This window comes from Marmota monax, unplaced genomic scaffold (genome assembly GCF_021218885.2).
Source record: "Marmota monax isolate L192 unplaced genomic scaffold, Marmota_monax_Labrador192_F-V1.1 WCK01_AAM20220418_F8-fsc00072, whole genome shotgun sequence".
Lineage (NCBI taxonomy): Eukaryota > Metazoa > Chordata > Mammalia > Rodentia > Sciuridae > Marmota > Marmota monax.
In genome coordinates this window covers 9,378,581-9,388,729 of record NW_026692356.1, presented here as the reverse complement: position 1 = coordinate 9,388,729, position 10,149 = coordinate 9,378,581, and the positions used below count along the sequence as shown (strand labels likewise).

The following is a 10,149-nucleotide window of genomic DNA, read 5'->3' as shown; positions in this document are numbered from 1 at the left end:
CCGAGCCTCCGCAGACGGGGCGGGGCCTGCCGAGAGGCCGCGAGAGCCGCCAGTCACGCGCTCCCCGTCCTCTCATTGGCTACGTCCCTGTCGTTCGCCCAACCTTCTTCTTTCCTCGCCAGTCGCGAGAGGAGGGCGGGATGTCGCCATTTTGGCTTCCCGTTCCCCGCCTGTCCTCTGCCACCGTGGTTTGGGCGGCGGCGCGCTGGCCCGGAGTTGAGTTGCGCGAGAGAAGTGGGACCCTGACTGTGGTGCGTTTGTCACTTTCATGACTCCCGCGGCTTGGGCAAGAGCTCGCTAAATCCAAGGGCCAAAGCCAGGCCGCTGCCCTTGGACTTTGAGCTTGAGCCGTTAGGTGCATGTGTGGCCACGTGGGTGCGGAACTCCCATCTGGGACGCCTCTTGGGGGCTGCCAGCTTCGGTCGCACGCTGCAGCTTGGCGCCTGCTCCTGTCCACATGGCAGAGAAGAACAGCACTTCGTGCCCCGTGCTGTTCTTATGGGTTCTGGGAAGTAAATTTGACTTAAACTGGTTTCCATGCTGGAGAAAATTTGGCCCCAAGTAGCCTCCAAAATGAGTGACCGGCACCCTAGCTTGATGTGCACACAGGTCGTAACCTAACTTAAGAGTATACCCTGGTAACCAAGCAACTGAGCCTCAGCCAGTCTCGGGCTGAAGGCTGCCAAATTGCGCCCTAATTAGGCAAGTGCTGAATTGCACTACTCGAGTAATCTTTGTACATTTCCTGTTTTTCTGGTTATAAATACAGTTCACCACGTTGTAGGTGCGGGGCATTCTGAACCATTATTGGCTTGATGCACTGCCTAGTTCCATGTATTTGTTGTTTAAATAAGCTTTTAAAGTTAATTCATCTTGGTTTTTTGTTTAACAAATTGGCATAGTTAGTAGGGTCCAAAGTAGAACTTACATTGTTTCCCAGAAGCATCAAGCCTCTGCACGAACTACCCACAACCGCACTTTGGGCCTGCTGATGTCTTAAAGCATCTAAAGGCCCTGGGTTAAGTTTCTTGGATCTCATGCTTCCACTCATTTCGGGTTTTCAGCTCTACAAGTTTATCTGAGCAAACTTTGTTATTCTTTTCTCTTTCTCCCCTCACCCTACTTTCTTCCCACCCCACTTTCCTGAATTGGATTCAGTTAAGACGCCTCAGTTGTTTTTTAACAGACAAAATATGAATTGGGTTTCAAGTCAAATTGGACTTAACACTTTTAACTGGAATAGATCCAGTTAAGGGACTCAGATAGATTGTTTTTTGTTTATTTGCTTATTTTGGGTTTTGTTTATTTCTCCAATTATTTATAGGTTCTTCACAATTAAAGAATTGTAAAACTCCACTTTCTGGGACTCCCATCTAGATTCATGTATTAAAATTATGGGCCCAGAACGTGTGCATTTTGGGGATATTGGATTACTCTAACTTTAAACAACTTAGAAAAGCAGTGGCACTGGTTTTAATTTGGAGAGAATTACAAGTCATATGAAAAACAGATTTTTTTTTTTTTAAATCCTGCTAAAAGCCAGCTACCTAGGCTCACACCTGTAATCCCAGTAGCTCAGCAGGCTGAGACAGGAGCATTGTGAGTTTAAAGCCAGCCTCAGCAAAGGAAGGTGCTAAGCAACTCAGTGAGACCCTATCTCTAAATAAAATACAAAATAGTGCTGGAGATGTGGCTTAGTGATTGGGTGCAGTGAGTTCAATCCCAACACCAAAACAAAACAAAAAAAACTGCTAAAACAGGACAGTACTTGCCTAGCATGTACAAGACATTGAGTTCAATTACCAGCACTGAAAAGAAAAAAAAAAAACTGATAAAACAATAGAGTATATTTTTTTAATTCTTGTGTAGACACATCTAGAAAACCTAATGCATCAGAAATTGCTTCCTTTTTTTTTTGAAAAAGCAGTTAAGGGGCTGGGAATGTGGCTCAAGCGGTAGCGCGCTCGCCTGGCATGCGTGCGGCCCGGGTTCAATCCTCAGCACCACATACAAACAAAGATGTCGTGTCTGCCAATAACTAAAAAATAAATATTAAAAAAAATTCTCTCTTTCTCCCTCTCTCTCTCTCTCACTCTCTCTTTTTAAAAAAAAAAAAAGTTAAGGGTTGGGCATTGGGGCTCAGTGGTGGAGCACGTGCTTCACATGTGTGAAGCCCTGGGTTCAATCCTCAGCACTACATAAAAATAAATAAAGGTAAAAAGAAAGGTAAATAAAGAAAAAGAAAAAAAGGAGTTAAGCTTTAAGCAACAAACTAAGGGCATGATGAAAGAGGTCTGTACTTTAATAACTGAACTAAAACCCTGACTCTTCTCTCTGTCTTTATCTAAATACTCTTGATTCCACTAACCCTTTATCCAGTTGCCTTTTTTCTCTGAAGATAGAAAGACAAATGCTAAATAGAGTGATGCCTTCTGACCAACCAAGGTTACCTGCCATCTCTTCTGCCCCATGTTCTGAGACAGAACTTAGAGCCAGCATAAGAGAATCCAAATCTAACAGAAATTCCTCAAAAAAATTTTCCAGAACTTTAGAATTCTCATAGGAACTTAAAATCTGAGACTCCCTGACCTCTACCAACTTATGCATATGACATTGGGACCTGGGGAAGCTTGAAATGGATGACAAAAACAGAATGGAAGGAGGATATTAATAACCCTTTCAAAACTTGTTCAAGGTGGGACAAAGGAAAGGTAGGAAAAATTGTTGACTTTTAGATTGGGTCTCTGAGGTGTTTTTTTTTGTTTTTTGTTTTTTTTGAAGAAGAAGAAGATTAATTCGTCCACTATATAATCCTGCAGGCAAGAGAAGGAAGAACCAGTGCAGATTACAGAGCTCACTTAGAATCACAGTGAAGCATCTGGACTCAAAATATATCAAAGACCATTTCCTGCCATAACTAAAATGCCAGAAAAACCAGGCAGCCATAAACCCTGTCGGGAGAGAATGGACTGTTACAACTATGACTTTCCAGTTATTTTTCCAGCAATTTCTACAGGGAACAGGGACCAAAGGATCTGTAATTGGTCCAGTAGAAGACTTCAGAAGGAAAGCAAAGGACTTTAGGGATCTGGTATGGCATGGGAGACTCACTGAAATAACCCTTGGGATTATCTTTGTGCTTCTTAACCAATGTACTACATGCCAACTTGACAGCTGCAGAAGTCAAAAGGTGATCTGCCTGCATCATGTCTGAGATGAGCACCACCACAATTACTTTATCCCCCAAGAAACTGCAGAGGATAGAACAGAAATAACACAAATTGAAGTTGTAGCAATTTGCAAGTTTGAATATGATGTACTATTTGGTGTAGCAATTGGTTCTTCTGCAAAAATAAGAAGCAGTGTCAAACAAGTCCAGAAGAGATTTAACGCATTTGTGACATCTATTGAAAATCAGATCTTAAGGATTCTGCCAGTTTATTAATTGGTATGTGTTCCATCCTATTACCAGTTGGCTCAGCAATCAATCATGAGTTAGCTAATTTGTATATGGAATAGTAAATAAAAGTTTCACCTAAGAAGTAGTTAATTGAGCATACATGGATGGTTTCCATTTATATCCAAGCAACTACATGTAACACTATCTGACATAAACAATTCATGAATAGTACAGTTTTACTTCATCCTGTTGCCAATGAAATTTCTGCTTTCTTGAAGGCTTCAGAAAATGTCAAAAACAAATTGGAGGGCTGGGGTTGTGGCTCAGAAGTAGAGTGCTCGCCTACCATGCGTGAGGCACTGGGTTCAATCCTTAGGACCACATAAAAATAAAATAAAGACATTGTGTCAACCTATAATTAAAAATAAATATTTTTTAAAAAATGGATTCTGTTTGGAGCAATTCAATATTCTTCAGTTCTAGAATTATCTCTTCAAAAGCTCCCCAACCTCTCTACTGCTACGGACAACTGGATGAAAAAGCACACTCCATCTTATAATGCTTTTGTTCCTCCTGAGAGGATACTAGGAGCAAGTTTAAGAGTCTCTGTACTTTCATTGCTTCTGGTCAGAGGATCACTTATATAAGTGATCAACATGGTTTGAGTCCAAATGATTAAAAAATACTGGTGGAATAATTGTCTTATAATTGCCAAAATTATTTATAATCAATTTTTGGTTTGCCAAACCCATAATCTTGGGAAGACAACAAAAACTTCCACCACCTAATGGACCCTTCAAACATTTACAGATGGACTTAATTCAGTTGACACCCTCAGTGAGTGTTATAGTCAGCTTTTTTGCAGTTGTGACTAAAACAACTGGACCAGAACAACTCTAGAGGAGGAGAAGTTTATATGGGGCTCACGGTTTCAGAGATCTCAGTCCATAGATAACTGACTCCATTGCTCTGGGTTCAAAGTGAGGCAGCACATCATGGGGGAAAGGCTCAGTGGAGAAAAGCAGCTTAAGTCAAGGTAGGTGTGGGAAGTGGCCACGGGGAACATGCACCATTCCAGTGTATGCACCCAAAGAGCCATCTTCTCCAGTCATGCCCTGTCTGCCTGTAGTTGCCCCCCCACTCCAGGTGGTTCATTCAATCTAGGATAAACAGCTCTCAATTTAATTTCATCTCTGAATATTCCTGCGGAAACAGGAGCTTTGGGGAGACACCTCATCAAAACCATAACGTGAACACAATGATATTTTAAAATTGAAATTTAGTAAAGTCAGCCAATTGTATTGCCTTGGCCAAAGGTGTTACCCCTGGCTTTAATAGCAGTCATAACCACTTCCAACTGAAAAATGTAGATTGCCCTTTTATGAAATAGTTACTGGAAAATCCATACCCAATTTGTTAATAAAGCCTCAGGACTTGGGGTTGTGGCTCAATGGTATGGTGCTTGCCTAACATGCATAAGGTACTGAGTTCGATCCCTGGAACCACATAAAAATTTTCTTAAAAATTTAAAGTATTATGTCCATCTACAACTAAACAATATTTTAAAAAAATAAATAATAAAGCCTCAAACATCTACTACTGTCCTAAATAAGTGCTGTAAGCCTTTAATGCCAGAGTGTATTTTCATCCAAGAATAGAAGTTGTTTGTGGCCTACCAAGTAATGGTAACCAGATCTTTCGCAATCTGCAACCTAGAGACTGCATCTTCTACAAGTGACATCAGAGAAAGATTGCTCTTCATTGGAAAATACTCTACCAAGTTGTCATTACTCACACTGTCCCATAGTTTCAAGGCCTTGAATGTTGGTTCTACATCTCACAACTCAAAAGGATCTCTCCTGACACATGCAACTGTACACCTGTTGCAGCCTTTAAAATAAAACCAGGGAATTTTTTTTTTTTTTTTGAGAATTGTGGCATTATATGACATAACTTTCCCAAGATACAGAAAATTTGTCACCATGTAGGCCTTTTCTCCTGTTTTCTGCCATTCTAACCCCTTCCCTTTCCACACAGGGAATTCCACAGAATAGTAATCTTTGGATGGCTTTAATGTAGCAAAACTATGATCTTGCAAGAAACCAGAGTGATTGTTGATTCCGTGGGTTCCTGCCAAAAAAAAAAAATCAGAAAACTAATCTCTTAATGCCAGTTCCTCTTCATATTACAAACAAGAAATGGGAAAGGAAGAAACTCCCAAAGAATAGAATGTTATCCTTGGAATTTTAAATATTACTACTTTGCAGGGCGTGGTGGCGTACACCTGTAATGCCAGCGGCCAGGGAGGCTGAGGCAGAAGGCTCAGAGTTTAAGCCAGCCTCAGCAAAAGTGAGGCACTAAGCAACTTGGCGAGAACCTGCCTCTAAATAAAATACAAAATAGGACTTGGGGATGTGACTCAGTGGTTGAGTGCCCCTGAGTTCAATCCCAGTACCAAAAAAATAAAAATAAATATCACCTTTTTTTTCTTTTCAACGCTTGTGAAAAGAAGTATTGCAACCTTTCTGGTCAATAACCTGATTGTTATTGGGTATAGAAAAACTGTCTGGTTGATGCCTGTACGAAGTATTTTGTGCTTCCAAACAATATTTGAGACTTGGAAACTACCTAAGTAGGTATGAATGATTGCTTATATCATGCCCAGGAGAGGAAAGCTTCTCAGCTTATGACAGAATTAAGAAGTACAGGGTGGGAGGAGGGGTTGGGGAGAGGGAACATGCACTCTTCCAGGGCATGCCCTCAGTGACCCATCCCTACCTGCCTATAGTTACTACCCAGCCATTCAAACTAGGATGGACTAATTGAGTTACATCTCTCATGATCTAATCATTTCACCTCATGGGAGCTTTAGAGGGATGCCTCATCCAAACCATGATATTCAACCCTACCCACAAAAAGCTCTTGTCCATCTCACAATGCAAAATGCATTTAGTTCATCTCCAAGAGTCTCACAGTCTTAATAATTTCAGCATTGTCATAAATCCAAATCCAAAATCTCATCTGAGGCTCAAGACAAACTCAACTGTGAGCCCAAATCAAAGATAACTTACATGTATCCAACATATGCTACAGAGTAAACATTTCCATTTCAAAAAGGGAGAGATGGGGGCATAGAAAGAAGGGTTGAACCAAGGCAACACCAAAATCCAACTGGGTAAACAAGTCCTGTAGCTCCATGTACAGCATTTAGGATACTTGTCTGTGAGATGTTTTTTTGATTTTGTTTTGGTACTGGAGATTATATACCCAGCCTTTTTTTTTTTTTTTTTTGAGATAGGGTCTAACTAAGTTGCTTAGAGCCTCACTAAGTTGCTTAGAGCCTCGCTAAATTGCTTAGGCTGACCTCAAATTTGCAGTTCTCCTTGCAGCCTCCTGAATTGCTGGGATTACAGGCATGCACCACCATTCCCAGCAAGATGTTATTTTCGAAGGGCTTGGGCAGCTCCAATCCTTGGGTCTTGTCAGTTGTAGCATACATTCCTCTCTTTTACCCTGGTTCTCTCTGCACCCAGCAGCTTTCCTCGGCAGACAGTCCAAGTTACTAGCATCTCTTAATTCCTGAGGTCTCCATTCTAGATCTGGCTTCACCTTTACAGTTTAACACACTGTTTTCTTAGGGGCATCCTTCAGGGAGTTTGACCTTGTGACACTTCACCTGGATTTCAAGGCCTTCCTTTGAAATTTCAGTGGAAGCCTCTATGACCCCTTAACTTGAGCATTCCTTAACTTTAGCACCAGGTGGATAATGCCAAGGTCTACTGCCAGCTCACACACTACCTGGGCTGCCTGGAATCATAGCTGCAGTGGCCTTTGAGTGCCTGCATGACTCAGAATGATGGAACAGCTCCTAGGTACCCCATGCAATCAGGGCACCCCTATGATATTGTCCTAAAGGAATTTTCTGTACCATGGAAACTGCAATGGGTGTACTTTTGGAAATTCCTGAGATAGGTCTCTTTCCTATTGTCTCTGTGTGAAGTACTTAGAATCTCTTGAGGTGCTATAATTTCTTCAACAAGCACATCTTCCTCAGCCACAGCTTTACATGCATTCTTTCATCCAAACTGCAAGTTTTTAAAATTTTTTAGCCCTAGTAACTGAACAGGCACTTCACAGAAAAAGAAATATGAATGGTCAATAAATATATGGAAAAAAGTTCAACATCTCTAGCAATTTGAGAAATGCAAATTAAAATTATACCAAGATTCCATCTCACTCCAGTCGGAATGGCCAATTATCAGAATACAAGTAACAATAAATGTTGATGAGGATGTGGGGGGTGGGGAGTACTCTCATATATTGCTGGAGGGACTGAAAATTGTTGCAACTACTCTGGAAAACAATATGGAGATTCCTTAGAAAATTTGGAATGGAACCATTATTTGACACAGTTATCCCACTCCTTGGTATATACCCAAAAGACTTAAAAGCAGCATACTATAGTGATGTGACCACATCAATGTTTATATAGCAGCTCAATTCACAATAGCTAAGCTATAAAACCAACCTAGGTGCCCATCAGCATACAAATGGATAAAGAAAATGTGGAATATATGCACAATGGAATACTACTCAGCCTAAAAAAGAATGACTTCGTGACATTTGCTGGCAAGTGGATGGATCTGGAGACTATTATGCTGTGAAATAAGCTAATACCCAAAACCCAAATGTCAAATGTTCTCTCTGATATGCGGATGCTGACACACAATAAGGGTGGGGGAGGGAAAAATAGAAATTCATTGGATTAGACCCAGAGGAATGAAGGGAAGAGAGGGGGATAGAATAGGAAAGATGGTAGAATGAATCTGACATAACTTTCCTATGTTCATATATGAATACACCACCGTGAAACTTCACATCATCTACAAGCACAAAAATGGGATCCTAATTAAAATAAGTTATACTCCATGTATGTATAATATATCTAAATGCACTTGGGGCTGGGGTTGTAGCTCAGTGGTAGTGCACTTGCCTAGCATGCATGAGGCACTGGGTTCAATTCTCAGCACCACATACAAATAAATAAAATAAAGGTCCATCAACAACTAAAAAAAAATTTTTAAATGCACTCTATTGTCATATGTATCTAAAAATAACAAGAAAAAAATTTTGCCCTGTTTTCTGCTCGAGTCTCAAAGTAAACCCGGCTCAAAGCTGCCAACAATATCCATGCCGACTGAATGTTGTGCTACCTTGAAATTTTCTCCACCAGATTAGTCCGTCATCTTTAAATTCAGCCTCATACAAAGTCTCAAGACATAGGCAAAAATGTAGTCAAGTTCTTTGCTACAATACAACATAAGTGTCTTTTAGTTCAATTCCCAATAGAATCCTCATTTTTCTTTGAAACCTCATGAGCATGGTCTGCATTCCTATCAGTAGTATTCTTCTGAGCTCCCACCAAAATTGTCTGTTAAGTTCTGCTTACAACATTCTAAAATTTTTAGAATTTTACAGCTTGCATCTCTTACTTTTTTTCCCTAAAGACTTATTTATTTATTGGTTAGACATAATACCTTTTTTTAAAATTTATTTTAATGTGGTGCTGAGGATCGAACCCAGGGCCTCACACATGCTAGGCAAGCACTCTACCGTTGAGCCACAACCCCAGCCCTCTCTTAACTTTTCAAAATTTCTCCTACAGACCAGCTTCAAATGCTTCCAGACCTATATGTTCAAGTTAGTCAAAGAAATAACCTCATTCTCAGTACCAATTTCTGTTTTAGCCAGCTTTTGTGTCAGTCTTACCAAAATACTTGATAAGAACAAGTTAGAGGAGGGAAATTTTATTTGGGGCTCATAGTTTCAGAGGTCTCAATCCATAGACAGCCAATTCCATTGCTCTGGTTCCAAGGTGAGGCAGTGCCTCACGTGGGGAGGGCCCAGCAAAGGAAAGCTTCTCATAGTGGAGTCAGGAAGGAGGAGGGTGTGGGAAAGGACCACAAGGAACATGCCCCCTTCTGGGGCATGCCCCATGACCCCTTCCTCCAGCCATATACCACCCTTCTGTAGTACCACTAGTCAGTCCATTCAAACTAGGATGGACTGATTAGGTTACAGCTCTCACAATCTTATCATCTCTCTTCTGAATATTCCTGCAGAAACAGGAGCTTTGGGGGGATACCTCATATACAAACCATAACACTCTGTTTCTCAATTTCCATCATACTTCAAAAACTCTAATCAGTGGGCCACAGATACTTGAATTTTTAATTGTTTGCTATTGATCAGTTGATTGATGGAGACTTCTCTTGCAGTTTCTTGGCACTCTTTGTGCTCACCTAAAGTGTTAAATGCCCATACATAGCTGTTGTTTTCACATTGATCTCATTATAGTTAGAATAATAATATAAGACATATGAGTCATCTACTACTGTAAAGTTATGGACACAATACTGAAATCAAACAGATTGATTATGATGATTGAAGAAACTGGTGTTATGGCCCATGCCCATCATTTTTGTCAATCTCTCAAGGATAAGATGATGACCACAGAGAGGTGGGAGAATTGTAAATTGAAATAAATTTAACCTAAACCTAGCTCTCTACTTGAGCAATAAGATTTGATCCAAAGTATCCTCCATATTTAATAGCCTACTACTATCTTCCTTAATAAACCTTTAACCTAAGAATAGGTTGTTGTAATCTTTAACTTAAGAATGTACCCTGCTAACCAAGGAACTGAGCTTCAGTCAATCTCAGGTTGAAGACTGTCAAATTATATGCCC

At 40.5% G+C, this 10,149-nt stretch overlaps 1 long non-coding RNA gene across 1 annotated transcript; it reads left to right on the top strand.

The window, feature by feature from the left end:
- Nucleotides 1-4: 4 nt before the first annotated feature.
- Nucleotides 5-3,847, top strand: LOC131424119 (uncharacterized). Its single transcript, XR_009226635.1, has 2 exons — nt 5-251; nt 2,782-3,847. It is a non-coding gene; the product is annotated as an uncharacterized LOC131424119 (long non-coding RNA).
- The last annotated feature ends 6,302 nt before the right edge of the window (nt 3,848-10,149 follow it).